At 43.0% G+C, this 26,334-nt stretch overlaps 1 protein-coding gene across 2 annotated transcripts in view; it reads right to left on the reverse strand.

Moving 5' to 3' along the window:
• Positions 1–22,637, reverse strand: part of ctdspl2 (CTD small phosphatase like 2) — a 61,110-nt gene extending 38,473 nt beyond the window's left edge. Inside the window, exons 1-3 of one of the 2 annotated variants that reach the window (XM_033050224.1) lie at positions 22,463–22,637; positions 19,427–19,478; positions 98–201 (exon numbers count right to left, since the gene is read on the reverse strand). The gene's annotated coding sequence lies outside the window, so the exon portion shown is untranslated. The remainder of the gene's footprint in view (positions 1–97; positions 202–19,426; positions 19,479–22,462) is intronic. The other variant, XM_033050223.1, reaches the window with a different exon arrangement.
• Positions 22,638–26,334: the final 3,697 nt, after the last annotated feature.

A 26,334-nucleotide genomic window follows, 5' to 3' on the forward strand; every position in this document is an offset into this window, starting at 1 on the left:
TACTTCCGACTATAACCACTTTATTTATTCAAAGCCAGAAAATCATGCACAAAACACTAAACTGATGAGCAAAAAGGAATGGACATATCTTACTTACAGGTAAGAAAATAGTGCAGGACAGAGTTGTTGCTTATTTTGGCATCAGGAATGAACAGGCGAACAGCACAGTAGAGGAGCAAGTCAAGTCATGTGGTACAAAACCTAGTGAGAAAGAATTAGAACTAGGGTGAAGAGTTCAGAGTACACACGTTAATCATCACCAACCTTTTAGATGATGTTTTGATACATACACTTGATCAAGCTTCCTTAATTAATTATAATTTGTTTCTCATTACATGTGTCAACAAGATCAATTGGCAGTAAACATGGTGTGCTTGATTTATGCAACATTAGAATTAATGGGAACATTTTAAAGTTATAGTCTTCTACCACTTATGTGGGGAACTGAGTACAATTCTCTCCAAATTAAAAGATAACCATTAATGAGCCAAGCAAATAAATGTAACTAATCATCGAGTAAAAGAAAAAAATAATGCATTCGGAGCATCCATTCTGGATTTCAGACCAAATTATTAATACTTTCCCCAGTGGACACAAAGTTGCAATAGCTGATGTTTAGCTCCACTCATTCAAGTATGGACTTACATTAACTAATCAGAGTTAATAAGGGTGATGTTTTCCGTGTTACAGTTGACTGGTTCACACACAATACTGAGACTAATATGAAACCCACTTGATTTTATTCCCAGAGCTGCTTAATCTCAAAATCCTTTTGTGACTTCTAATAAAAAGGCAGCCTGCACTTGTAAAATTGAGGTTGCAATGCGGTATAAAGCATCAATGTTTGCCAGCACTAAGCTGTGAAACCAAAAGCCATATATCAGGTTCTCTGTTCATTCATGCCTAAGCAGAAATTGAAAAGTTTACTTGTAATGATTCAGATCTTTGACGAAGATTGTTGGTCTTATTACGCACCGCATTCAAATGATGTAAAGTTTATAAGCTGGTTTAGTAAAATATAAAAACATTCTGCATTATTGCATGAGTGCAAGTAAATTAATAGAATACCTGCTGTTATGTAGTAGTAACTATATCCTGTTTAAATTAACTTGGCTTTATTGGTAGAAATTACCACATTTTAAATTCTCACCTCTTAAACAGAATGTTTATTGCCCCAATATATGCACATCCCCAATCCTTTCCACTCGTCACTTTAATTTCATGATTCATGTATTTTGTGTTTTTATGACTGTTGGCAGATCAATTTTCCTCCTGGGATAAATAAAGTTTTATCATATCGTATTGTAAATCCACCCAAATTTCCATCTGATATATATTTTGTCACAGCCTTAGACAACCTTCAATGCTATCCACATCATCGCCACCGTTCAAGTCACCCACAAACTTACTAATCATACCTCCCATATTAACACCCAAGTTTTTAATAAATATCATAAAGAACAAAGGACTCATCAGTTTTGAGTATATTGGCAATGTATGCAGTACTGTAGGCTTATTCACCGATTATTACACAAAAGGAAGACATTTAACCATCTGATTATGCTAGGTCCCAGAAGACCAATGTAATTTCCCCTCTTATTCTCTTGCAACCCAACAAAACCAGGGTAATTTAGTGACAATTAACCTACCAGCACATCTTTAGGATGTGGGGAAAAAAAACCTCTAAATCCCCCAACATCCCAAATGGTCAGAGGGAGAAGATCCCTAACTGTTGCGACACTCTAAAGTTCTTTGCTATGAGTCATATCTTCAATTCACTAGTTGATAGTGTTGGAAATAAATGCTGCTCCAAAAATGTCATGACTACTAAAGCGACTCTGGAGAGATTGTTAAGAAATTTGTAGTCAACCGCACTAAATACACTAAGAATAATGTTGAAAATATTGTCGTTTGGTGGATTTTGATCCATTTTCCTTAAGGTTCACATTTGCCATCTGAAGGGGAATGGTTACTATAAAAGAAAATCAAGCTTGGATTTTTATTTAACTTATCAATCATGGTTTAATAACTGTGGATTCACAGTGCCATACCGTTATGTCAACACATCTGGTCTGTTTCGCCCTGATGCCTTACAGATGACTATTGTACATTATTTTTTGCTTTCAGTGATGTGACTAACTACATAATGTACACAGAAACTGAATTGCCTTAAATCGCAGAGTCAGAGAGCATGGAAACAGGCCCTTCAGCCCAATTAGCCCATGCCGACCAAGTTGCCCCCAACTACACTAGTCCCACCTGCCCACATTTGGCCCATATTCCTCAAGAACTTTCATATCCATGTACCTGACCAAATGTCTTTTGAATGTTATTATAGTACCTGCCTCAACTATCCCCTCGGGTAGCTCATTCCATATACCCATCACCCCCTTTGTGAAAATGTTTCCCGCTCAGGTCCCGATTAAATATTTCCCCTCTCACCTCATACCCATGACCTCTGGTTCTTGATTCCCCTGCTCTGGGTAAAAGACTCTGTGCATCTACACTATCTATTCCCCTCGTGATCTTATACACTTTGATAAGATCATCCTTCATCCTCCTGCAATCCAAGCAATAAAGTCCATGCCTGCCCAACCTCTCCTTGCAGTTCAGGCCTACAAGCCCTGACAATGTTCTCATAAATCTTCTCTGCACTCTTTCCAGCTTAACAACATCCTTCCTACAGCAGGGTGATCCTAAACTGAACACTATAGTCCAAATGTGGCCTCGCCAACGTCTTGTACAATTATAACATAACATCCCAACTTCTATACTCAATACCTGACTGATGAAGGCCAATGTGCCAAAAGCCTTCTTGACCACCCTATCTACCCGTGAAGCCATTTTCAAAGAAGTATGTACCTGCACTCCTAGATCCCCCTGGTCTACAACATCTTCCAGTCACTGTGATGGTCCTGGTCTGTTTGATTTCCAAAAAAGCACCACCTTGCATTAAAGTCCATTAACCATTCCTCAGCCCATTTGCCCAACTGATCAAGTGATACCTGCTGTAATTTATGAATGCAAACAAGAAAAGATATTATGGCAAATTAATTTGAGGAAGCAAAAGGTTAATTCATAAAGGTTTGCTGTCAAATAAAGTAAATACCTAATTAAATTACTTGACACAACTATGCAAGTTCAGGCAAGGCATTTTCATTTTCATAAACAACCATGGTATATTTATCCCAGGCATGTAGCCCTCGATATCATCATTACAGATTGAGCTTGGATGACATACTGTGAATTTTAACAGTCACTGCTCCATTTGGATACAGAAATGACTTCATGATAGGAAGCAGAGAATGGTGGTGGAGGCTTTTCCAGACTGGAGGCCTGTAGTGAGTGATGTGTCTCAGGAATTGGTCCAGGGCCCATTGCTGTTCGTCATCTATATCAGTAATTTGGATGAGAATGTACAATGCACGATTAATAAGTTTCCAGATGCTGTAAAATAGGTGGTATCGTAAAGGTGAAGATGGCTATTAAGAATAAAAGTGGGATCTTGATCAACTGAGCAAGTGGACTGAGGAATGGCTTATGCAGTTTACTTTAGATAAGTGTGTGGTGTTATATTTTGGGAAGTTAAACCAGGGCAGGACCATCACAGTGAATGGTAAATCCCCAGGTAGTGTTGTACAGGAAAGAGATCTAGGAGTACTCGTCCCCTGAAAATGGCATCGCAGGTAGAAAGGGTATGGAAGAAGGCTCTTGGCTTGCTGGTCTTCATCAATCAGGGAACTAAGTATAGACATTGGGACATTATTTTACAGTTGTGCAAGACATTGATGACATCACACTTGGAGTACCTTGTTCAGTTTTGGCCACCCTATTCCAAGAAAAATTCCTTTGGTGGGAAGAGTGCTGGGAAGATTTACAAAAATGTTGCCAAGACTCAAGGGCCTGAGGTATAAGTGATTAGGCAAGCTAGGACTTTATTCCATACGGTGCAAAAGGCTGTGGGGTGATCTTAATGAAGGAAATAGATAGGGCGAATGCACAGAATCAAGTAATAAGGCATAGGTTTGAGGTGAGAATGATAGGAATCTGAGGAGCAATTTACTCACACAGAGGGGTGGTAGGTATATATGGAATAAGCTGCCAGATGATGTAGCTCAAGCAGGTACAATAATAAGTTAAAAGACATTTGAACAGACATGCATAGGAAAGAGCTTGGGCCAAATGCGAGCAAATGGGATATCTTCATTGGCATGGATGAGCTGTGCCAAAGGGGTTATTTCCGTGTTGTATAATCCTATGGCTGTTTAAACAGCCATTCTCAAATAATCTTTTAGCATAAATGGGTAACAAGAATTGTCCTTATCCATTTGAAAATTCATTTTGTATTTTTAATCACTGAGCAACATCTTCTTGCCTATTTTCATTTGATCTCGATCTAACGTATCCATCTTCCAAATAAAAGAAACTAATTTGAGGGCGCTGTGCTATACTTCAAATAAACTAACAATACCATAAAGTTTTATATGATATCAGAATTCCTAGAAGTTTGCAGTCATAACAACATTTGATACAAAATAGTTTCATAAACTCAAGCACTTAGAAAATGTCTCACTATACCAAGGCCTCTTTTCTTTTCTCCCGCACCCATTGACGACATTCTGCAACACGTGGGATGGTGCCATTTAAATATTACAATAAAAGCGAGAGAAATTACAGAACTTCAATTAACATCCAAAACTGAGTTGCAAGAGCAAAATGGCAAATATTAATCCATTGAAGGCTTCTAATTAGATTGTGAGTGTGTGTGTGTGTGTGTGCGCGTGCGCGCATGCATGCAAGCACGTGCAGTGAAGCGGTGAAATGGAGAAAACAAATCAAGCTGTAACACCAAAGTCCTCTCGACAGTGCACCTAGAAAAAAATAACATCTAGAGTCACTCAGCCTTTTCGGTCCAACTCACCTGCGCTGACCAAAATGACTATCCAACTAGTCCAATTTTCCTGCTTTTGGCCCAATTCCCTCTAACTTTTTTCTATCCATGTACCCTGTCCAAATTAATTTTAAATATTGTTACTGGACCCGCCTATACCACTTCCATTGAATGTCGTTCCATATGCACACAACCCTCTGAGTAAAAAAAGTTGCTACTTAGGGCCAGGTTTAAATTTTTCCCGCTCACCGTACATCTATGTCCTCTAGTTCAAGACTCCCCTACCCTGGGGAAAAGATTGTGACCATTCATCTTATTATGCCTCTCATGACTTTGTAAACCTTTGTAAAGATTCAACCTCCTACAATCCAGGGGGAAAAAAGCCGCAGCCTCTCCAATCCCAATAACATCGTCATGAATCATTTTAGCCCACTTTCCAGCTTATTGACATCCTTCCTATAGCTGGACAACCAAAACTGTGTCCAATACTCTAGGGGTATTTTCAGGGAACAATGTACCTGTACACCTCAGTCTCTTGCTCTGCAGTGCCTGGACATTTACTGTGCAACTCCTGCCCTGATATAACTTACCTAAATACAACATCATGCACTTGTCCTCCTTAAATTCCATCTATCATTCCTTAGCTCAAACAAGTTCATATATATCCTGTTGTAATCCAATATAACCTTCCTCGCTGTCCACTGCACCACCAATTTTGGTATCGCTTGTAAACTTACTAACTATGTTAGTAATAAGAATAAGAATAAGGAGTAAGCCATTTAGAACGGAGACGAGGAAACACCATTCTCACAGAGAGTGGTGAGTCTGTGGAATTCTCTGCCTCAGAGGGCGGTGGAGGCAGGTTCTCTGGATGCTTTCAAGAGAGAGCTAGATAGGGCTCTTAAAAATAGCGCAGTCAGGTGATATGGGGAGAAGGCAGGAACGGGGTACTGATTGGGGATGATCAGCCATGATCACATTGAATGGCGGTGCTGGCTCAAAGGGCCGAATGGCCTACTCCTGCACCTATTGTCTATGTTAACAATATTATTGTTCAAATCAATATAGATGATAAACAGGGTCCAAGCACATGCTGAAAGCAACATCATTAACTTGTCACAGGCTTCCAATCTGAATAACAATACTCCATTACCACCCTGTGTCTCCTTTCACTAAGCCAATTTTGTATTCAATTAGCTATTTAAACCCGGATCACGTGATGTAAACTTCCAGACTAACCGTCCAGTCGGACCTTGTCAAAAGCCTCGCTAAATCCATGTAGATAATGCTTACCATCCTGCCCTCGTCAATCATCCAGTCATCGTTTCAAAAATCTCAAAGCAAATTTGTGAGACACAATTTCCCTTGCACAAAGCTGCCATGCTGACTATCCCTAATCAGTCCTTGCCCTTCTGCTTGATCCTGTCCCTCAGAATCCCCTCCAGTAACTTTCCCACCAGTGTTAAGGTCACTGCCCTGTAGTTCATTTATTAACCGAAACCCTAGAGTAAATGAAATAAGAGTAAACATTCTTGAAGGACAAAGAAAAGGCTCTTGTAAGCTGCATATTTAGTGTAGATATTAAAAGCTTTAGTCTTCAAGTGGCGCAAGATAAGAAATAAAATAAACCACAAACTCCCCATGCCCTGTAATCTCCACTAGCCCTATAATCTCATACAGCACAGAATCAGGCCCTTTGGCCAAACTCAATCATGCCAACCAAAATGTCCCATGCCAGCATTTGACCCATATCCCTCTATATCTTCCTTATCCATGTACCTATACAAGTATCTTTTAAATGCTATTATAGAACCTGCTTCAACTACCTCTCCCGACAGCTTGTTCCATGCACCCACCACTCTCTGACTGAAAAAGATTACCCCTCATGTTTCTATTAAATCTTTCTCCTCTCACCTTAGACCTATGTCCTGATTCTTGATACCTGGTTCCTGATTCCCCTATTCTGAGTAAAAGACTGTGCTTTCATCCTATCTATTCCCCTCATCTTATTCACTATAAGGTTCGCCTTTTGAGAATTTGCTTCGTCAATTCCGTGTTTTAATAAATCTAACTATAATCATTCCATTGCCAAGATTCAAGCTGTAGATTTCCCACCCTACCCCCTATGCCTGATCTCTTTTGATTTCTTTTCAACAGCCAACCTCTTGGCCATTGCTGCCATGAATTGGTGTCAAATATTGTTTTATAATACTTCTGCAAACTGCCATATTAAAGGTTTAATGTAGTGGACCATAACAGGGGGAATAGTGTCCATTATTGCCGATTGTCCATTATAACGGGGTAAGATATTATGATCGTATGCAGTTGTACAAAGCACTGCAGACAATGGTAAATACACAAAGGACACAAAGTGCTGGAATAACTCAGAGGGTCATGCAGCATCGCTGGAGGTCATGGTCAGGTGACATTGGGAGCCTACTTCAAACTGATTCCTTCTGCTGAGTTATTCCAGCACTTTGTATTGCTTCACCTTAAAACTAGGTGGCGATTCTGCTGGTCTGCACCAGCGAGCCGATCTTGATGAGTTACAGCATAGTTGGTGAGTGGGCTGCTGTTGCGGCGCACGTTGTAGCCCCTGGCCGACATTGCTTTCTTCAGGCGGCTGCCAACAACAGGATGCATTTATTCACCGAGGGGTTTCCTGTCCTCTCACCTGCTGCCACTTCCAAGGTGGAGTTTTCGGCAACTCTGGGGGAGCAGGAGGTGGCAATGGTGGATGGAGGGAGGGAGAAAGAGGGGAAAAGGGGCCAGGTGGACAGAGCGACGGGAGGAGGAGGCAGCTGTAGAGCAGGAAGCGGACAAAGCGACGAGCTGATAGGTAGAAGCAGCAGCTGGTGGGAGGGGAGGGAGCCCTATGGTGGCTGAGTGTGTCCTGTCGGTGATTCCGACCCAAAGAAACAATGTCCCCATAGGGCTATAACATGAGTCGCAACCACGGCAGCGTCAACTGGAGAGTGCAGTGGGTGATGAAGGGCTCACTGGTACACTGCTCGAGTCAGTGGTGCCGCCGGAAGACAGGGCTGGAAAGGTGGTGTGAGCCAGGGGTCACATTGGCATGTCCGTCCACTATATCTGAAATCCGTTATAAAGTGGTCTGTTAAAATGAAGGTTTACTGTATAGATACAAAATTGTTTAATTGTGAAGAAACCAAGGAGTTTCATGTCCAATTGTACTTGAATTTTAATAGGTGGTGAACTTTATCAACAACTTGCATTCTTTTAAGTCCACAAAATAAACAGAAATTTTCTCGGTGCACGTTTTTTTTGGAATCCTCTAATTTAGATCCAAAATAAAAATGTTGAGGTGCTGTACACAATTACTTTTAATATTAAAGGAAAAGCTACAAACAGCTGAAGCCACAAGAACACGAAAGTATGAGGATACCACAAATAATTTAGCACTGTCCAAGTTTGCTGGACTTGGTAATTCCTTCCAATTTCATTATACATGATACATGGGCGGAACAAAGATAGAATGTAGTTGGGGACAGTAAGACTAGTGGAACAGGGAAGCGCGAGGGGATGGAGAGAGAAAGCAAGGGCTATCTGAAGTTAGAGAAGAAAATGAACAGGGAAAGTCCATGTTCATTTGGTTGGTATGTATAAGGGACACATTTTTATGAATACATTCTATCTATATCACTGACTACATTCTATCTTTGTCCCGCCCACTCCCCTGACATCAGCCTGAAGAAGGGTCTCGACCCGAAATGTCACCCATTCCTTCTCTCCAGAAAATGTCCACGAGTAAAAAAATATCCGCGATGAAAAAAATTGTTACTTTTTACTCGTAGGAGCTCGTGAACATACCTGTGGAAGGTCTTAGGAGTTTGTAGAATACCACGAGTTTGATTTTTTTAAAACTCGGGAGAGCTCTTGGGTAAACTCGCATCGTGGGACAGGGGGTTTACTTTGCCCTCAGTTACCTGCCCAGTTAATTGTTTTCTGACTGATCAAGTGACCCAGACCTTCAGTAAGAGCTGGTTTATATAGTTTTTTTACATTTGCTGCAAGTATCTCTTTGGTTTTCTTTCAATGGTAGAAAATACATGGATATCTATTGAATGCCTTTATGAGGAGAGAGGGGAGGGTGGAGGGAGGAAACTTAAAAGAAAGCTTAAAATATAATTCCCCCTTCATGGCAAAGGAAAGACAAAGATAGTTCCATGTTTTTTACTGTTCAATTTAATTCTAATTTATACAACAGCTGCTGATGATCAAACCCAACTTGAATTCAGTTTTTCGCCTGTGTGCGCAGTTAATCTTGTACAATCGTGCCAATCATATTGCATAAGCAGTACAAGAGCAGAAATGCAATAAAGTAAATAATATGAAGGAATAATAGAAACATAGAAAATAGGTGCAGGAGGAGGCTATTCGGCCCTTCGAGCCACCACCGCCATTCATTGTGATCATGGCTGATCGTCCCCTATCAATAACCCGCGCCAGCCTTCTCCCCGTAACCCTTGACTCCACTAGCCCCTAGAGCTCTATCTAACTCTAGCTATTATATAATATAAAGCCACACATTTCTTTGTAAAACTGGGTTAGGATAGGAGAAATCGACAGGCTATTCCAACCAACTATAAAAGCCAAGGAGATTTTACGTTCTTCCTTTCACCATTTTGATGGAAAAGTTTACCATAAGCCTTTCTGAGATAAATTACTGCAGCCAATTCAACTGAAAATTGACAACTATGACAACTAAGAAATAGATACTATCACAAAGTGCACATTGTAATGAACTGCTAACCATAAAGCAGACCAAAATAGAAACAAGTTGCAAGCTCTTTGCTTTCATTCACGTTTTCACCAATCTGGTCACTGATATAATTATTGGCAGTAACTGACAGATTAAATATTGACATCAAGATTTAAGAGAATTATAAACAGGAAAACTGAATCTTCATGATACAAACTAAGAACAGAAAATGATGACAATATGCAGGAAGTCCTCCAGTAAATTAAAAGTAACGACAGGTTAGCATTTTGGATAAACAGGCTCCACCCAACGTTGCCTCATTTTTTAGATGATGTTTTTTATTTTGTGTATCAAGTATCATAGAGTAGTCACTATGGTTGGGAAATAGATTATATGTACGTCGGTATAATTATATATTGTTAAATTCATCAACTGTAAACAGACTTTTTTTTTTAATTGCACTTGGGCTAGGTTTACACAAGTTAATTTCTGTTGTTATTTTCTTGAGTTAGAATAATACCTGCTAATAATAAAACCCCATACAAGGTAACAGAAAAAATCAGTACCAGCCGTAGATACTTATATTAATGCCAGTTAAAGACCAACTACGTACACAATCTATATAAACAATCAAATAGCTGATGCGAATGTCAATACAAGAAAAATATTGAATGGTTTAGTTGGAACGTTTGACAAACAATAAGATGATGTGGAAAATTTTGATGTATATGACATACATTTATTTACTGTCATACTACCACTAAATCATTGCAAATTCCAGCTTCCTTCAATGCGCATTGCCTCCACAATGAGACTGCACAAGATCCACTGCAGCAAATCATGGCTCATTCAATCAGACTTCCCAAAACCTGTAGATTACTTGACGAGGGCAAGTCACATGGTAAATTCAACACCTGCCAGTTTGTCTCCTGGTGATGCATTCTCACTGCACCTTCACCAAATTATTCAATAACCAGAAACTCCTACAAAATAGACAATTGCAAAGTGATGCATTTTGGGATGTTAAATCAGCGCAGCACATACAGGGCTCTGGAGAATGTTGTCGAACAGAGAGACCCTGGGGAACAAGCATATTGTTCCCTGACACACAGTGGCTAAGATGGCATTTGGCATACTTGCCTTCATTTGTCAGGGTATTGAGTCCAAGAGCAGAGACGTGATGTTACAGCTGTGCAAGACATTGATTCGATCACACTCATTAGTATTGTGTGCATTTCTGGTTACCCAGATATAGATATGACGCTATTAGGCTGCAAAGGATACAGAAAAGATTCACAACAATTATACTGGGAGTGGACAGCTTCAGCTATGAGAGGCAGGATAAGATGGAGCTGTATAGAGGCTGAGGTGACCTTATGGGGGTATATAAAACTGTGAGGGGTCCATAAAGAGTGAATGGTCAATGTCCTGTCCCCAGGTTTGTGGAGTTTAAAACTGGGGGGCACAGGTTTAAGGTGAGAGAGGAAATGTTTAAATGGGACTTGGTGGGCAGGTTTTTCCATACAGAGAGTGGTGGATATATGTAGTTATCAGAGGAAGAAGGGGGTTCCATTACAGTTTAAAAGACATCTAGTCAGGCTTGAAATGTTTAGATGGATATCAGCCAAATGGTACTAGCTCAGGATGGCATGGACATGTTTGGCAGAAGGGCCAGTTTCCATGTTGTATGATTCTGTGGCTCTAATAGCAGATGGAATAATCTCACTGTACAATGCAGCAGCTCACGTGAACAACTCACAATCAGCTACAGCTTACTATATGTCTTCCCTCTACATTCTCAGTCCTGATGCAGATCAGAACCCAAAACATTGACCTGTTCTACACCTCCACAGATGCTGCTTGACCCAGAGTTCTTCCAGCAGTTTGTTTTTATGCAAAGGCTAGCAAAAGGTTTCACCCTTTTTCAAAAAAGTAGCAATAAGCCTGGAAACTACAGACCAGTGCTAGGGAAGTTGTTGGAGAAGATTGTGAGGGATACTTGGAAAAGCAGAGACTGATTAAGAGTAGTCAGCATGGTTTTGTGCAGGCGAGATTATGTCTCACAAATCTGATTTGAGTTTTTTTTTAATTTATTTCAGGAGGGTGGTAGATATGGTTTGCATGGTGTTTAAATAGGACTTTTGACATGGTCTTGCATGGTAGGCTGGCTCAGAAAGTTAAGGCACACGGGATTCAAGGCATGGACCAGAACAGTACAGCACAAGAACAGGCCTTTTGGCACATAATGTCTGTGCTGACCTTGACGCCAAATAAAACTACCCAATCTGCCCACACGTGATCCATATCCCTCCATTCCCCTCATGTTTTTGTGCTTATTTGAAGACTATTGCTTCTGCTTCCAACACCTCATAGCACAGGCACCAACTGCTTCCTATGTAAAACCTATCCCCATACATCTCCTTTAATCTTTCCTCCCTTCACTTTAACGCAATGCCATCTAGTATTTGACATTTCCAGCCTGGGAAAAAGAATAACTACTATCTACCCTATCCATATCTCCCTTAACTTTACAAACCTATTAGGTGTCCCTGCAGCATCCAATGCTCGAGAGCAGGGGTCGGCAACCTTGTTCTGCATAGGGGCCAGGACTCATGTCTCTGAGCGGATGGCGAGCCACATCTATCGCCATAGTTAATAAATGGAGGTCATAATAATATACTAACTAAACATTGACTATATTTATATATTTAAGCAATATTATGTCTACTGAACATAGCAGTTAGTTTGAGACACTGGTATTGAAACTACCCTCACCCCTCTCTGGCTGTCTGTTTCATAGCAGTTAGTGTGAAACTTGGTGTTGTTTTTCATTCGACAGTCTCTCAATATTAGGTGACAGGCTCGAAGAGGCCAGATGCAAGATGCCATCTAAATGGGCATCAGTCAGTCAGTTTCTTAATTTACTCTTCGTGTATTTCATTTTTGAGAAGAGTTGCTCGCACATGTAAGTACTGCCAAACATTGATGGCATTTTGTTCGCGTGATCTACCAGGTTGATATACATACCAGTTTCAAGAAGGTATATCTTGTGGAACACTAGTAGAGATACGTCCGTTGCATTAAATTTAGATCTTAATACATCATTGCACTGCATCTCAATAAGTTCCATTTGAACATTTTCTGGTGCAATGTCGATGTCCACGCCAAATGGAGTGGCAAACAGTCTGAATTCGCTTGTGTGAGCGAAACGTAAAGAAACTCAGTTTTCAAGTCACGTATCAGTCACAAATGTGTTGGTGTCTGTCGGTTGGGTCTCCTGAAGTTTAGAGAAATGAGCGCAGCATGATTTCTCAAGCTGGCATTCCCAGTCGTAGTTTTGTTTCGAAGGCGACGATGAGTCCACACATTTCATGTATGAGTTGATTTCTTCCCTGAAGTTGCAAGTTGAGGTTGTTTAAATGAGCTGTTACATCTACCAGAAATGCTAGACTCGAAAGCCATTTAGGATTGCGAAATTCTGAGGCATTCACATTTGTACCTTCGAGGGATGTTGCTATTTATTCCCACAGAGCGTATACATGGCACCTCAACTGATCCACCGAACGTCGCAGAAGTAGAGCAGGTCTCCATACTGGGCCTCTGCTTCTGACAAACGTTGTTGAAACTGATGATGGTTCAGTCCCCAAGACAATATCAGATTTACTGCTCTTACCACTACGTCCATCACATCCTTCAAATTTGAAGACTTGGCACACAATGCTTCCTGGTGGATTAGGTAATGCATTTTTTTATTTTGTGGTTAATTCCAAGGCCTTCCATATGGTTTTGAAGTAGAGCAACGACACCTTTCTTTTCTCCAACCATTGCTGGCGCTCCATCAATTGTATATCCAGCTCCATGTCTGTAGTACACTTGAGCAATGCTTCAAGAATGTCTGCTCCTGTGGTAGTCCCCTTCATAGGTACCAGTTGAACAAACTCCTCAACAGTGTAGAAAGCTGAATTCACGTACAAACACTGCAAGCTGAGCTGTGTCTTTAGTATCTGTACTCTCATCGAGCGCTATTGAAAAGAACTGGAATTTTTTTGCAATAGTCCTTTAAACAGTTTTTCACATCCGCTGACATTTGTTCTATTCGTCGTGCAACTGTTCTTGCAGGGAGACTGACATTTGAAAATGAAATCTTTTTCTCGGGACACAGAATGTCCACAACTGCCATCAAACATTCTTTCACAAAATCTCTGTCAGTGAAGGGATTCATTTTTTCTGCTATCAACTTAGAAACCGCGTAGCTAGCACGCGTGTTCCTTTATAATTCTACACTTTTATTTCTTGAACATCAGACTTTGATTTGCCAGACCCCATTTAAGGTTATGAACTTCATGCTTCCTTGCTTGCCCACTAATTTCACTGAATTTCAGGTGTTTTGTTTCATAGTGCCACCTGATGTTGAACTTCTTCTTCACACTAACACTTGTGTGGCAGTTAAGGCATCTGGGCGACAAAGTGCTGTATAAAGAAGCACTTTTCTGTCCAAGTGTCTTGGAAGACTCGGCACTCAGCATCCACCTTCCTGCGTTTTGTAGCCATTGGGGTCGCCATAACATTTCTGGACTCAATTTATCGCCTTTTCATGCCCTTCCTAGCCCTTCGTTCACTGCCCCATATCTTGACTGTAAACCGCATTGTGATTAGCCGTTGAGCGAAGGGAGGGAGGGTTTCGAGAAAGAGTCGCTTTCCACCACAGTTAATCGAAGTTTTGCCGCGCTCACTGTCCGCGCTTGTTCTAGGATTCTAGATGACGGAAGTCCTCAGAAAAAATAAATAAACGCCTGCGGGCCGGATGATTTCGGGTTACGGGCCAAATCCGGCCCATGGGCTGTAGGTTGCCGACCCCTGCTCCAGATAAATCAATTCCAATTTGTCTGACCTCTCCAAAGAAACCAATTCAAGCCTGCCCACCTGTTGCAAACTGGATTCAACACTGCTGGATGATAGGAGGCACAGTGGTGGACGGGTGTCTTTCTGACAGTTGTGTACCACGGGATCAATGCTGGGACCTTTCTGCTTGTAATATATATATATAAGTGCCTTGGATAAGAATGATTGGTAAGCTTGCAGCCAACATGAAAATTGGTGAAGTTGTAAGTCGGGAAGATTGTCTCAGGATATGGCAAATATAGATCAGGTCGAAAGTTGGGTGGAGCAGTGGCAGATAGAATTTAACCGAGAAAACTATGAGGTGATGCCTTTGACGGGTCAAATTCTTGTGAGACATTTAGAGTAAATGGCAGGGTCCACTGGAACATTGGCATAAAATCCTTGGGGTACATCCACAGCTCCCTGACAGCGATGTAGAAAGTCGTTATTGTCAAAATGTAACTCAGTGAATATTAGTGACTTCAGGAGAGAATAATTTTACCCAGGTGTGTTGCTCAGATTCTCTGAACACAACACAAGGAACACAAGCAACTAAAAGCTTGGCAATGCATACTATACAAAATTAGCTCTCTCTAGAATAGAAAAAAAGATTGCAAAGAAAGTTACATTGAATATTCTAACAAAATGAGTGTGTGCAAATGAAATGACAGACACACACGTATTCAATCAAAGCAGCAACAATGTATGGTTAATATTATTAAAAAGTTAATATCAAAGGAGAACAAAAAATAAAAATATTAACTTTCTGGAAGAAGGGTGATGGGAGAGAAAGCAGATCACTAGAAAAATAATGAATTTTACTCTTTGGGCTTTAGTAATTTCAGTACTCTTTTATATATGCTTTGAGGAGCTGCATGGGTATCTGTAATATTTCTAAACGTTTGTAAGCCAACACAAACTGTGATCAGAAATACAACTGTAGAGAGGCAATATTATTAACCACTTGTGTCAAAAGTAAGTAATACGAAGTTCCCTGAAGGGCTGCAGCGGTAGAATTGCTGCCCAGCGCCAGAGACCCGGGTTCGATCCCGACTATCTGTACAGAGTTTGTACGTTCTCCCCGTGACCGTGTGGGTTTTCTCCAAGATATTCAGTTTCCTCCCACACTCCAAAGACATACAGGTCTGGAGGTTAATTGGCTTGATATAAGAGTAAATTGTCCCCCGTAGTGTTAACGTGCGGGGATCGTTAGTCTGTGCAGGCTTAAAACTGAATAGACAACAGGTGCAGGAGTAGGCCATTTGGCCCTTCGAGCCAGCACCGCCATTCAATGTGATCATGGCTGATCATCCCCAATCAGTACCCCGTTCCTGCCTTCTCCCCATATCCCCTGACTGCGCTATTTTTAAGAGCCCTATCTAGCTCTCTCTTGAAAGCATCCAGAGAACCTGCCTCCACCGCCCTCTGCGGCAGAGAATTCCACAGACTCACCACTCTCTGTGAGAAAAAGTGTTTCCTCGTCTCCGTTCTAAATGGCTCACTCCTTATTCTTAAACTGTGGCCCCTGGTTCTTGACTCCCCCAACATCGGGAACATGTTTCCTGCCTCTAAGTGTGTCCAAGCCTTTAACAATCTTATATTGAACTATATATGTTTCATGTAGCTTGTCCTACTTTTAGCAGTACCCATATCAATGTCAGGTTCAACATTTAAAACATCTTAAACAAATGTTATTGCTGCAACACAGATTCTCTATCAAGAAGCTGCAGAATGAAAATCAGAAGATGTAAAACAGAGGTCGGCAACCTTGTTCTGCATAGGGGCCAAACCCATGTCAGTGAGCGGATGGCGGGACACAACTATCGCCATAGTGTAACACTTGGTGTTGTTTTTCACATTAGTTTTCACGTGTTTTTCAATTAGTTTTCTGCAGTTCCCAGGTCCCTCGCATGCCCCTGGGATTGGCTGCAGTTCCTAGGACGGCTCACATGCCCTGGGACTGGCTGTAGCGCCCAGGTTGGCTTGCCAACATCGTCTTGTTGGAACTGACAGTGCCGTGGGAGGACCGTCTGGAGGAGGCCCACGAGAGGAAGATGGCCAAGTATGAAGAGCTGGTCATAGACTGCCGTAAGCAGGGCTGGAAGGCAAGATGTATGCCCATCGAGGTTGGCTGCAGAGGTTTTGCAGGGCAATCGCTATACAAAGCCTTGAGTGCACTGGGCATCAACGGAGTGGCGAGGAGAAGGGCCGTTAAGAACACCACAGAGGCAGCGGAGAAGGCCTCGAGATGGCTCTGGATCAGGAAAGAAGGTTCATGGGGAGGAGCGAATGCCACCTGAACACAAGTCGTGGTCTGATCAACCACGGCTAGGTCACCTGGGTGAGGGTGACTGATGTTGAAAGACCTGAAACACCCAATGACCCCAGGTTACATCACTGATGATGTGTTCAGGAGCATCTATAGATGTATTTGTATCATTGTTGTGTTGCAGCAAGCAAGAATTTCATTGTCCTATCTGGGACACATGACAATAAAACTCTCTTGACTCTTGACTTGGACTTAAGCAAAAAAGGGTTCTTGGGAAAAAAAGAGCCTACCTTAAATTTAGTTGCGTCTGGTTGGGTAACTATGGTAGAGTGAAGACTATTCCATGCTTTAATTGTGCGGGGGATTTCCATGGAGCAGCCAGCATCTCTGGATAGAAGAAATTGGGTGACGTTTCCGGTAGAGACCCTTCATTCGACTCCCTCTGGTTTTAGTGTTTTTGGTTTAATTTAAAGATACAGCGTGGAAACGGGCCCTTCGGCCCATCGAGTCCACCCGTACACTATTTCTATCCCACACATTAGCGACGTAAGTCAAGAGTGTTTTATTCTCTCACATCCCAGTTAGAACAATGGAATCCTTACTTGCAGCAGCACAACAGAATATGAAAAGATAGTACTCTGTAAACAATGTTATAAACGAGAAAACAAAATAGTGTATATTTATATATGAATATATAACTATATATATGTGTGTGTGTGTGTGTGTATAATATATATATATCTACACACACAATTTCTCATCTCTGGACAAAAGGAAAATATTACGTTTTGGGTTGGGTCTGAAAAAGGTTCCTGCACACCTTTGGAATGTGGAAGGAAACAAGAGCACCCATGCGATCAAAGGGAAAAGGAGCAAACTCCATATAGACAGCACCCATATTCAGGATCAATTCCGGGTCTCTGGCACTTTTATTAGGCAGCAACTTTATGGCCAATGTACTGCTCCGTAGACTTGAACTGAATTAAAACATACAGTAACTGTAATGGGGGACATAGCGTGACTGATTAAGACTGAAAATGGATAGTTTATTATTTTAGTAACCAAAGTTATCAACGTATGATTTTTTGTGTGTTGGAAAACAAAATATAGTGGCACAACTGGTAGACTTGCTGCCTCACACGCCAGAGATCTGTGTTCGATCCTGTCCTCGGGCACTGTCCGTGTTGAATTTTCACATTCTCCCTGCAAGCGTGTAGGTTTCCTCTCACATCCCAAAGACGCATTGGCTTTGTAGGTTAGTTTGTCTCTGTAAAATTGCCTCTGTGGAGGGAGTGGGTGAGGAAAGTGGGATTACAGAACTTGTGTGAATGGGTGGTAGACAAAAAAAGCTGGAGAAAATCAGCGGGTGATGCAGCATCTATGGAGCGAAGGAATAGGCGACATTGCGGGTCGAGACCCTTCTTCAGACTGATGTCAGAGGGGAGGGCGAAAAAAAGAAAGGAAGAGGAGGAGACAGTAGTCTGTGGGAAAACTGGGAATAGGAGGGGAAGGAGGGAGAAAGCATGGACTACCTGAAATTGGAGAAGCCAATGTTCATACCGCTGGGGTGTAAACTACCCAAGCGAAATATGAGGTGCTGTTCCTCCAATTTGTGGTGGGCCTCACTCTGGCCATGGAGGAGGCCCAGGACAAAAAGGTCAGATTCGGAATGGGAGGGGGAGTTGAAGTGCTGAGCCACCGGGAGATCAGGTTGGTTATTGCGAATGGAGTTGAGGTGTTGTGCGAAGCGATCGGCAAGACTGCGCTTGGTCTCAACAGAGGTTGGTCATACGCTGAATAATCCAACCACATTTTTGTTTGGAAGTGGAAAGAAGTAATAGAAATTGCATTCATTGCAACATGTAAAAAGAGTTGAGATACTGTATTGTAATTTTGCTGCATGTCATTGTGGTATATATCATGTCTTGATTGGTGATTATGTTTAGTTTGTGACTTTATTTGAAGCAGAAATAATATGTGAATGCTTCATTGAGCATAATTCTGACTGGCAACTACGCACTTCGTCCGAGCACATTATCACAATCGTCATGCAAGCCGTCTTAAATGACCACCTAAACTGTCATTTGGCAATCTAAAAAGCTGCCTAGGTTGCCCGGCTGGCATCAGAGAAAAAAAGTTAAGTGAGAGCCTGAAATGGTGCATAACCTGACATATTATCTGTATTCAATCACACAATTCTGATCTCAACTATTTAATTGTGGATGGAAGAAAGAATCATATTACAAATTGTACACCCAACAGCAATAACAGAGCATTGAAATCACAGGACCACCCTCTTCCATGTGGAATGATGTGTAACATGGAGATTCAGCCATTTTATAATGTAAAAAAAACGAAATTGCTCATTTTTGGGGGGGGGGGGATGGGGGAATAGAAAAAATGTGGAACAAACTGGTCACTGGAAAGAGTTAACAAAAACTGCCTTAAAATCAGAACTGAGAGGTAAAAATAGGCTACAATGAGAGAGATGAATATTATTTCTGACAGATGTAAATAATCTGAACAGACAATGTTGTTTTCTGTGGCACAAATCCAGTGTGTGATTTTTTTTCTTTTCAGGCTACAGGGACTGACACTCTATGGCTGGCATCCAGCACTATACCAAGTGTGAAAACACTTTATCCATATATCATTTACTTACATTTATATTCTGAAATGGAGATGAAATCACACCATGGAACCTCAATTCTAATCTATAATGAAAATGAACCAAACATTCCTGTTAGTTCAGCCAAGCATGTTTTTCCAAAGTTATTCAATAATTCCAAACAAACAAATATTCCGAGGGACAAAAACATGAAGAGGCAATCTAAAGGGAAGTAGGATCAATTGTAATCTCTTCCAAAGAACCATGAGCAGATTTGCTCGGTGCTTCGTAATTCTATAATATTTGTTTTAATTTGTTATTCATAAACTTGTCATCTCAGATATTTGAGGTGACAATTTTGTGAATTGTCATAAATCTGGCATTTGAAAGCAAATCATCTAACCAGCAAAATATACTCAATTTATCTAAACAAATTCTGATAGAAAACACATATGTTTTGGACTTGAATTTTTTTAATATTGTAACATGGACTGATATAAAGTTACTGTTCTGCATTCCAGGTTTCATTCCAGGTTCCATGCATCTGGATCTGTGCCAACTACTATAAAATTGCTGTGCCTCATTATATGGAAATTGATAAGATACCAGAGATGAATTCAAATTCCACCATGGACTTTGTGAAATTAAATTAAATAAATCTGGCACGTTGTGGGTTGAAAGAAATACTAATGAAAATTGTCAATCATAAAAAAATTGAAACACAATAGATCGGTCTTGGTAATCCTTTTACAGTGAATACGTATGTCATCAAAGCTTCCTCCGAATTATAAATGGAAAATAAAGGTGTTGAGCCAAGGTTTCCTCGGTAGATAATCGTGTGAGTTAAGCAGTTACCTCACTTGGCCTTTAGTGTGCCGTGGCACATGTCACATATGTTGCTTCCAATGTTTTGAATTTCTCCTGGGGGAAAGCCTAAAATCAGCTGTTATTGCAGGCCAGGTGATTTTAAAATTGGTAACTCCACTGAGACAAGCATGAAGCTGCCGCCAACTACTCAGCCTGCCTCCTCAAACATGCTTCTGTGGCAATCAGTAAGCAAAACAGATGTGGAATGTCACAGGAGCTGACCGTGTGGCACTATGCGTAATTTGGCCAGGCATGAGCACAAGACATGTAAACAGCCTATGCACCTGAATTTCAGTCATTGACTTTTGTCACTAAATGCCCATAAGCACCACTGACCCATCAGCTCCATTAATGACCTTCCAGATTTTACATTTAAATCCATGCACACAAAATATTTCCAACAGCCTATAACAATTATGCAGTCCATGCCACTGAGGGTTATTATTCAACAGCTTCTGGAGGATTTGTGGGGAGAGGGTAGAGGGCAATGGAGTACAGAGGTTGCATGTTGGCACAGCTGTAGTGTCGTTGCCTTTCTGTGCCAGAGACCCGGGTTCGACCCCGAATATGGGTGCTGGCTGTACGGAATTGTACTTTCTCCCTATGACCGCATGGATATTCTCCGGGTGCTCGTTTCTTCCCACACTCCAACAACATACATTTTGTTAGTTTCATGCCAGCTGTATGTCTAAAGTAAAAGAGTAGCGGGGGACATGACAGAGGGCAATCGAAAACCTGAAAATAGGGAAACGTGGCACCCAAGGGCTTCAGCAGGTTACGGGGGGAAGGGGTTACGGGGATGGGGACGAAGAGAGAGGAAGGGTTGGTTTCTGGGGGAAGGGAGGGGTTTGGTGGGGTGGGAAAGGGTTCAAGGAGGATTCTTTATGGGGAGGAGACCTGGAAAATTATGTTGCCTGGGATAGATGGATGGCTGAGAGGGATAATAGTTTGTGGCTGGCAGTGGACAATGCTGGGGAGCCGGGACCACCATATGGGGTGGGGAAGGGAGGTGGTAGTTGGGTGTGGCAGATTTGGTTGTGGAGAATTAAGGTAGGAATGGAGGGGTATAACACTGAGGATTAAACAGGAGTGCTTCAAAGCGTAAGGGAGCGTGGCAGGAATGTGGCATGAAGGGTTCAGGAGATAAGAGGATTTAGAGCAGTGTGGTCCATGTGGGAAGGAAGCAAGAAATCTGGGTGCAAATGGTGTGTGGTGCTGGTTGGTCAGGCTTAGCCAGGTAGCAAAGCAACATCCTGGTGCCAAGGGACCTAGGCACCAGGGGATTATGGAGGGAGTGTGATGAATGGAAAAATTAGGCCACTCGGTCAGCGGATGTGGCTGTGGGGAATGTAGGAGTATGGCTAATGTGGGGGGATACAGAGGGATGTAGTAAGTAGAAGTACAAGGCCAGTGTGTGGGAGGGCACAGGTGTGTGCCTTGTGATGGGAGAGGTGACCAATGTAGCGATCACAGAAGGGTATAGTCAATGGGGGTTATAGAACATGTGGCCTGTGGGGGGGCATTTGTCAGTGTAAGGAGTATAGAAGAGTGTGATCTATGGTGGTTGGGGTGGCATGGTCAGTCAGGGGAGATTACAGCGGGGGGGGAGGGGGCAAGTGATGAGGGCTATGTGGTCAATGCCAATGGAGGAGGCTGAAGGTACAGAGGGGCAAACCCATCTCGGATGAATGGTTGGGAGGGGAAGGGCCATTGACTGGGATCAGTGCGGATGGGGCCAGTGGGAGTGGGGGCATTGGAGAGGGCAGAGCTCCCCTATTAACTGAGGGTGCTGGCAGTGGAGGGCGCGGGGTGCCCCTATAACTGGGGGCGCCGGGAAGAGGGCAGGAGGGGTTGGGGGCGGGGACATGATACTGCTTGGTGGCCTCTGGCGCTGATGACCTTTCCTCCCCCCGGGGACGACCATTCCGCGCCACCGCCGTCTCGGGCCCTTTGCTGACTCCGACGGTGGGGAACCCGTGGCCTAGCCTAAATCCAGGGCCCGGCACCCCGAGGCCCGCGTCGCCCCGACGGACATTCCCGATCTGTCTGTAGGCCTCAAATGTATCCTCGACCTGGAGTGGCAGCGGCGGCCGGGCTGAGGCGCTGCGTTCAGCGCGGGGAGGCGGGCCCGGGTACCCCCTTTGTCAGTTGGCGGCCAGGGGAAGCCTGTACGCGGGGGAAACAGAGCCAGGCTTTTCCTCTCCCGCTGCCTCGCAGACTTACCAGGAGGCGAGTGGCCGCCGGGCCTGGGGGCCGCTCGGTGTCGCTACGCCGCCGCTCGCTGTTTACACTCGCCAACATTCGGGCGCCATTTCCCGCCGCCGCCGCGCCGCGCACACAGGGAGAGACGGACGGACGGCTCCCGGCCGGGAACCCGGATGCACCGCGTGCCCGCGCACGCCCCCCCCCCCCCCCCCCCCGCGTGCCCGCGCACGTTTGCCCGAGGGGGCTGCGCGTCCACGTCCCCCCGCGTGCCCGCGTACGTTTGCCCGAGGGGGCTGCGCGTCCACATCCCCCCCGTCAAATACAAACCCCGGCTACAAGGTGTGGGCAGCTCGCAACCAACCCAGCGGCCTGAATATTGATTTATCTAACTCCAAGTAATCTTGATTCTCAGTCTGAAGGAGGGCTTCGACCCGGAACGTCACCCATTCCTTCTCTCTAGAGAAGTTGCCTGTCCCGCTCAGCCAGCGTGAACCTACCTTATCTCCAGGTTGTTGCGCCTGCAAAGGTGGGCGAGCCGGCACTCCGGCTTCCCTGAAGTTCACAGCACTACAAGGACTGGAAATTTGGCACAATACACTAAATGCCCCGCGCGTCAGGCAGCAGCCATGGAGGCAGGAAAGTTGGAAACCCACAAAACTGCAAATATTTAAGAGGGAGTTAGATGTGGCCCTTGTGGCTAAAGGGATCAGGGGGTATGGAGAGAAGGCAGGTACAGGATACTGAGTTGGATGATCAGCCATGATCATATTGAATGGCGGTGCAGGCTCTTAGGGCCGAATGGCCTACTCCTGCACCTATTTTCTATGTTTCTATGCTAGCACTTTAAGCTAAGAAGCATTCCAATCAAAATGTCATCTTTATTCCACCTTGCTGAAGATACACAGAAAATGGGGGAATAACTCAGCGGGACAAGATGCATCCCTGGAGAGAATGAATGGGTGACGTTTTGGATCGAGACCCTTCTTCAGATTGTGTGAGGGAAAGGAAAACTAGAGATATGGAAGGGTAAGGTGTGAAAACGACATCAAAGCAGATGAGGATAAAGGAAATGTGGAATGGTTCATTGAGCCGAGGGGAAGGTGACATCAAGGCATACAATCAGTAAAATTAATCAGGAGGAAAGTGAAACTAGTTGGAGAACTACAGTGGGAGAGGGACACAGAGAGAAGGAAAGCAAGGGTTACTTGTAAGCTGCCCAGGCGAAATATGAGGTGCTGTTCCTCCAAGTGCGATTGGCCTCACTCTGACAGTGGAGGAGGCCCAGAACCGAAAGGTCAGTATGGGAATGGCAGGGGGAGTTAAAGTGTTTAGCAACCAGGACATTGCATAGGCCGAGGTGGACTGAGCAAAGATGTTCAGTGAAATGATTGCCGAGTCTGCGCTTGGACTCACTGATATATAGGCACCATAAATGCTGTCTCCAACAGTTGTTTTGCCTGAGGGAGCAAAGTGAACATTTCACCTCGCTGATTATCAGAAAGAAGGAAACCTCACCATCCTGAGCCGGTCAGTGCTGACGACTTCCACTCCTGGCCTGCCCTTTATTCCACCTCTACTCTCCTTTCCAGATCACAACTTGTTGCATTAAATTTCCATAATGTCATATATCTATTTTCTGGTTATCGACTCTTTTTGCCATTGGACACCATAACTAAGTGAATCCAAATCATCGCGATTCAGAATATCTCAGTTGTGCAGCATACTCATTGCAACAGGGCTTTCGGCTCACCACGTGAATGCCCACCTTTATGACCATCTGCACATACATTGCCCTCCATAATGTTTGGGACAAAGACCTATCATTTATTTATTTGCTTCTGTACTCCACAATTTGAGATTTGTAATAGAAAAAAAAAATAACATTCGGTGAAATGATTTTAATAAGGGCCAATTTTACACATTTTGGTTTCAGCAACTAGCATATAAAAGGCATGCTCAATTGGGTTCAGAGCAGGTGATTGACTTGGCCACTCAAGAATTGACCATTTTTTAAGCATTGAAAAACTCCTTTGTTGGGATCATTGTCTTGCTGTAGAATGAACCGCCAGCCAATGAGTTTTGAGGCATTTGTTTGAACTTGAGCAGATAGGATGTGTCCATACCATTCAGAATTCATTACACTACTACCATCAGCAGTTGTATCATCAATGAAGATTTTAATTATAGAGAGAATTCTTCTGTCGTCAGTTGTGGAGGTTTTCCTTGGCCTGCCAGTCCCTTTGCGATTAGTAAGCTCACCAGTGCTCTCTTTCTTCTTAATGATGTTCCAAACAGTTGGTTTTGATAAGCCTAAGGTTTGGCTGATGTCTAACAATTTTATTCTTGTTTCTCAGTCACATAATGGCTTATTTGACTTTCATTGGCACAACTTTGGTCCTCATGTTGATAAACAGCAAAAAAAGTTCCAAAGGTGATTATAAAGACTGGAGGAAACACTAGGTGCTGAGAGCTCTTATACCTGCATTAAGGAGGCAATTATAAACACCCATGAAGCCATGTGTCCCAAACATTATGGTGCCCTGAAATGGGGGGGGGGGGGGGGGGGGGGGGGAGAGAAGGAAACTATGTATAAACACAGCTGTAATTTCTACAGGGTGAAATCAAAATGTATAAAATGGCCTTTATTAAAATCTGACCACGTGCACTTTAACCACATGTGAATTTTTATATTGCAAATCTCAAATTGTGGAGTACAGAGGCAAATAAATAAATTATGGGTCTTTATCCCAAATATTAAGGAGGACACTCTGTATTGGAACCGGATCTTCCTGTGCCTTACTTTACTTATGTCTGTTTACATATCTGTTAAACATTGTGTGATTATATCCGATTCTACCACCTTCTAGCACCTCATTCTACATATATCCCAATCTCTACGGAAAGAAATTTTCCCCGAAGAACCTCTGAAGAAGCGTCTGACCCCAAAGCGTCACCAATGCGTGTTCTCCAGAGATGCTGCCTGACCTGCTAAGTTACTCCAGCACTTTGTGTCCCTTTGCATATTAACCAGCATCTGGGGTTAATTTGTTTCTACCCTTTAAAACTCCTTACACGTTCATCTTGAACCTGTGCCCTCTTGTTTTTGATACCACTGCTGTGGGAAAAAGATTCTGGCTGTCTATCCATTCTATGCCACTAATAATTGTATATGCCTATATCAGGAACCCCACAACCTCCCACACTCCAGGAAAAACAACCCTGCCTTTCTCTTCGCATAAAATCTTCCATTCATAGAAACATAGAAAATAGGTGCAGGAGTAGGCCATTCGGCCCTTCGAGCCTGCACCGCCATTCAATATGATCATGGCTGATCATCCAACTCAGTATCCTGTACCTGCCTTCTCTCCATACCCACTGATCCCTTTAGCCACAAGGGCCACATCTAACTCTCTCTTAAATATAGCCAATGAACTGGCCTCAACTACCTTCTGCGGGAGAGAATTCCAGAGATTCACCACTCTCTGTGTGAAAAAAGTTTTCCTCATCTCGGTCCTAAAAGATTTCCCCCTTATCCTTAAACTGTGACCCCTTGTTCTGGAATTCCCCAACATCGGGAACAATCTTCCTGCATCTAGCCTGTCCAACCCCTTAAGAATTTTGTAAGTTTCTATAAGATCCCCCCTCAATCTTCTAAATTCTACCGAGTACAAACCGAGTCTATCCAGTCTTTCCAGGCAACATCCTGCGAATCTCCTCTGCTTTCTGCAGTGTAATCAGATCTTGAAAGTGTGCTGACCAGGACTGCACCTAGTACTCCATGTGGGGTCTGATCAATGTTTTGTAAACTTGTAACATCACAACCCAACTTATATATTTTACGCCTCAACCTTTGAAGGCCACCATGTCATATGCCTTCTTCATTAACCCGT

Source organism: Amblyraja radiata, chromosome 34 (assembly GCF_010909765.2).
Source record: "Amblyraja radiata isolate CabotCenter1 chromosome 34, sAmbRad1.1.pri, whole genome shotgun sequence".
Classification (NCBI taxonomy): domain Eukaryota; kingdom Metazoa; phylum Chordata; class Chondrichthyes; order Rajiformes; family Rajidae; genus Amblyraja; species Amblyraja radiata.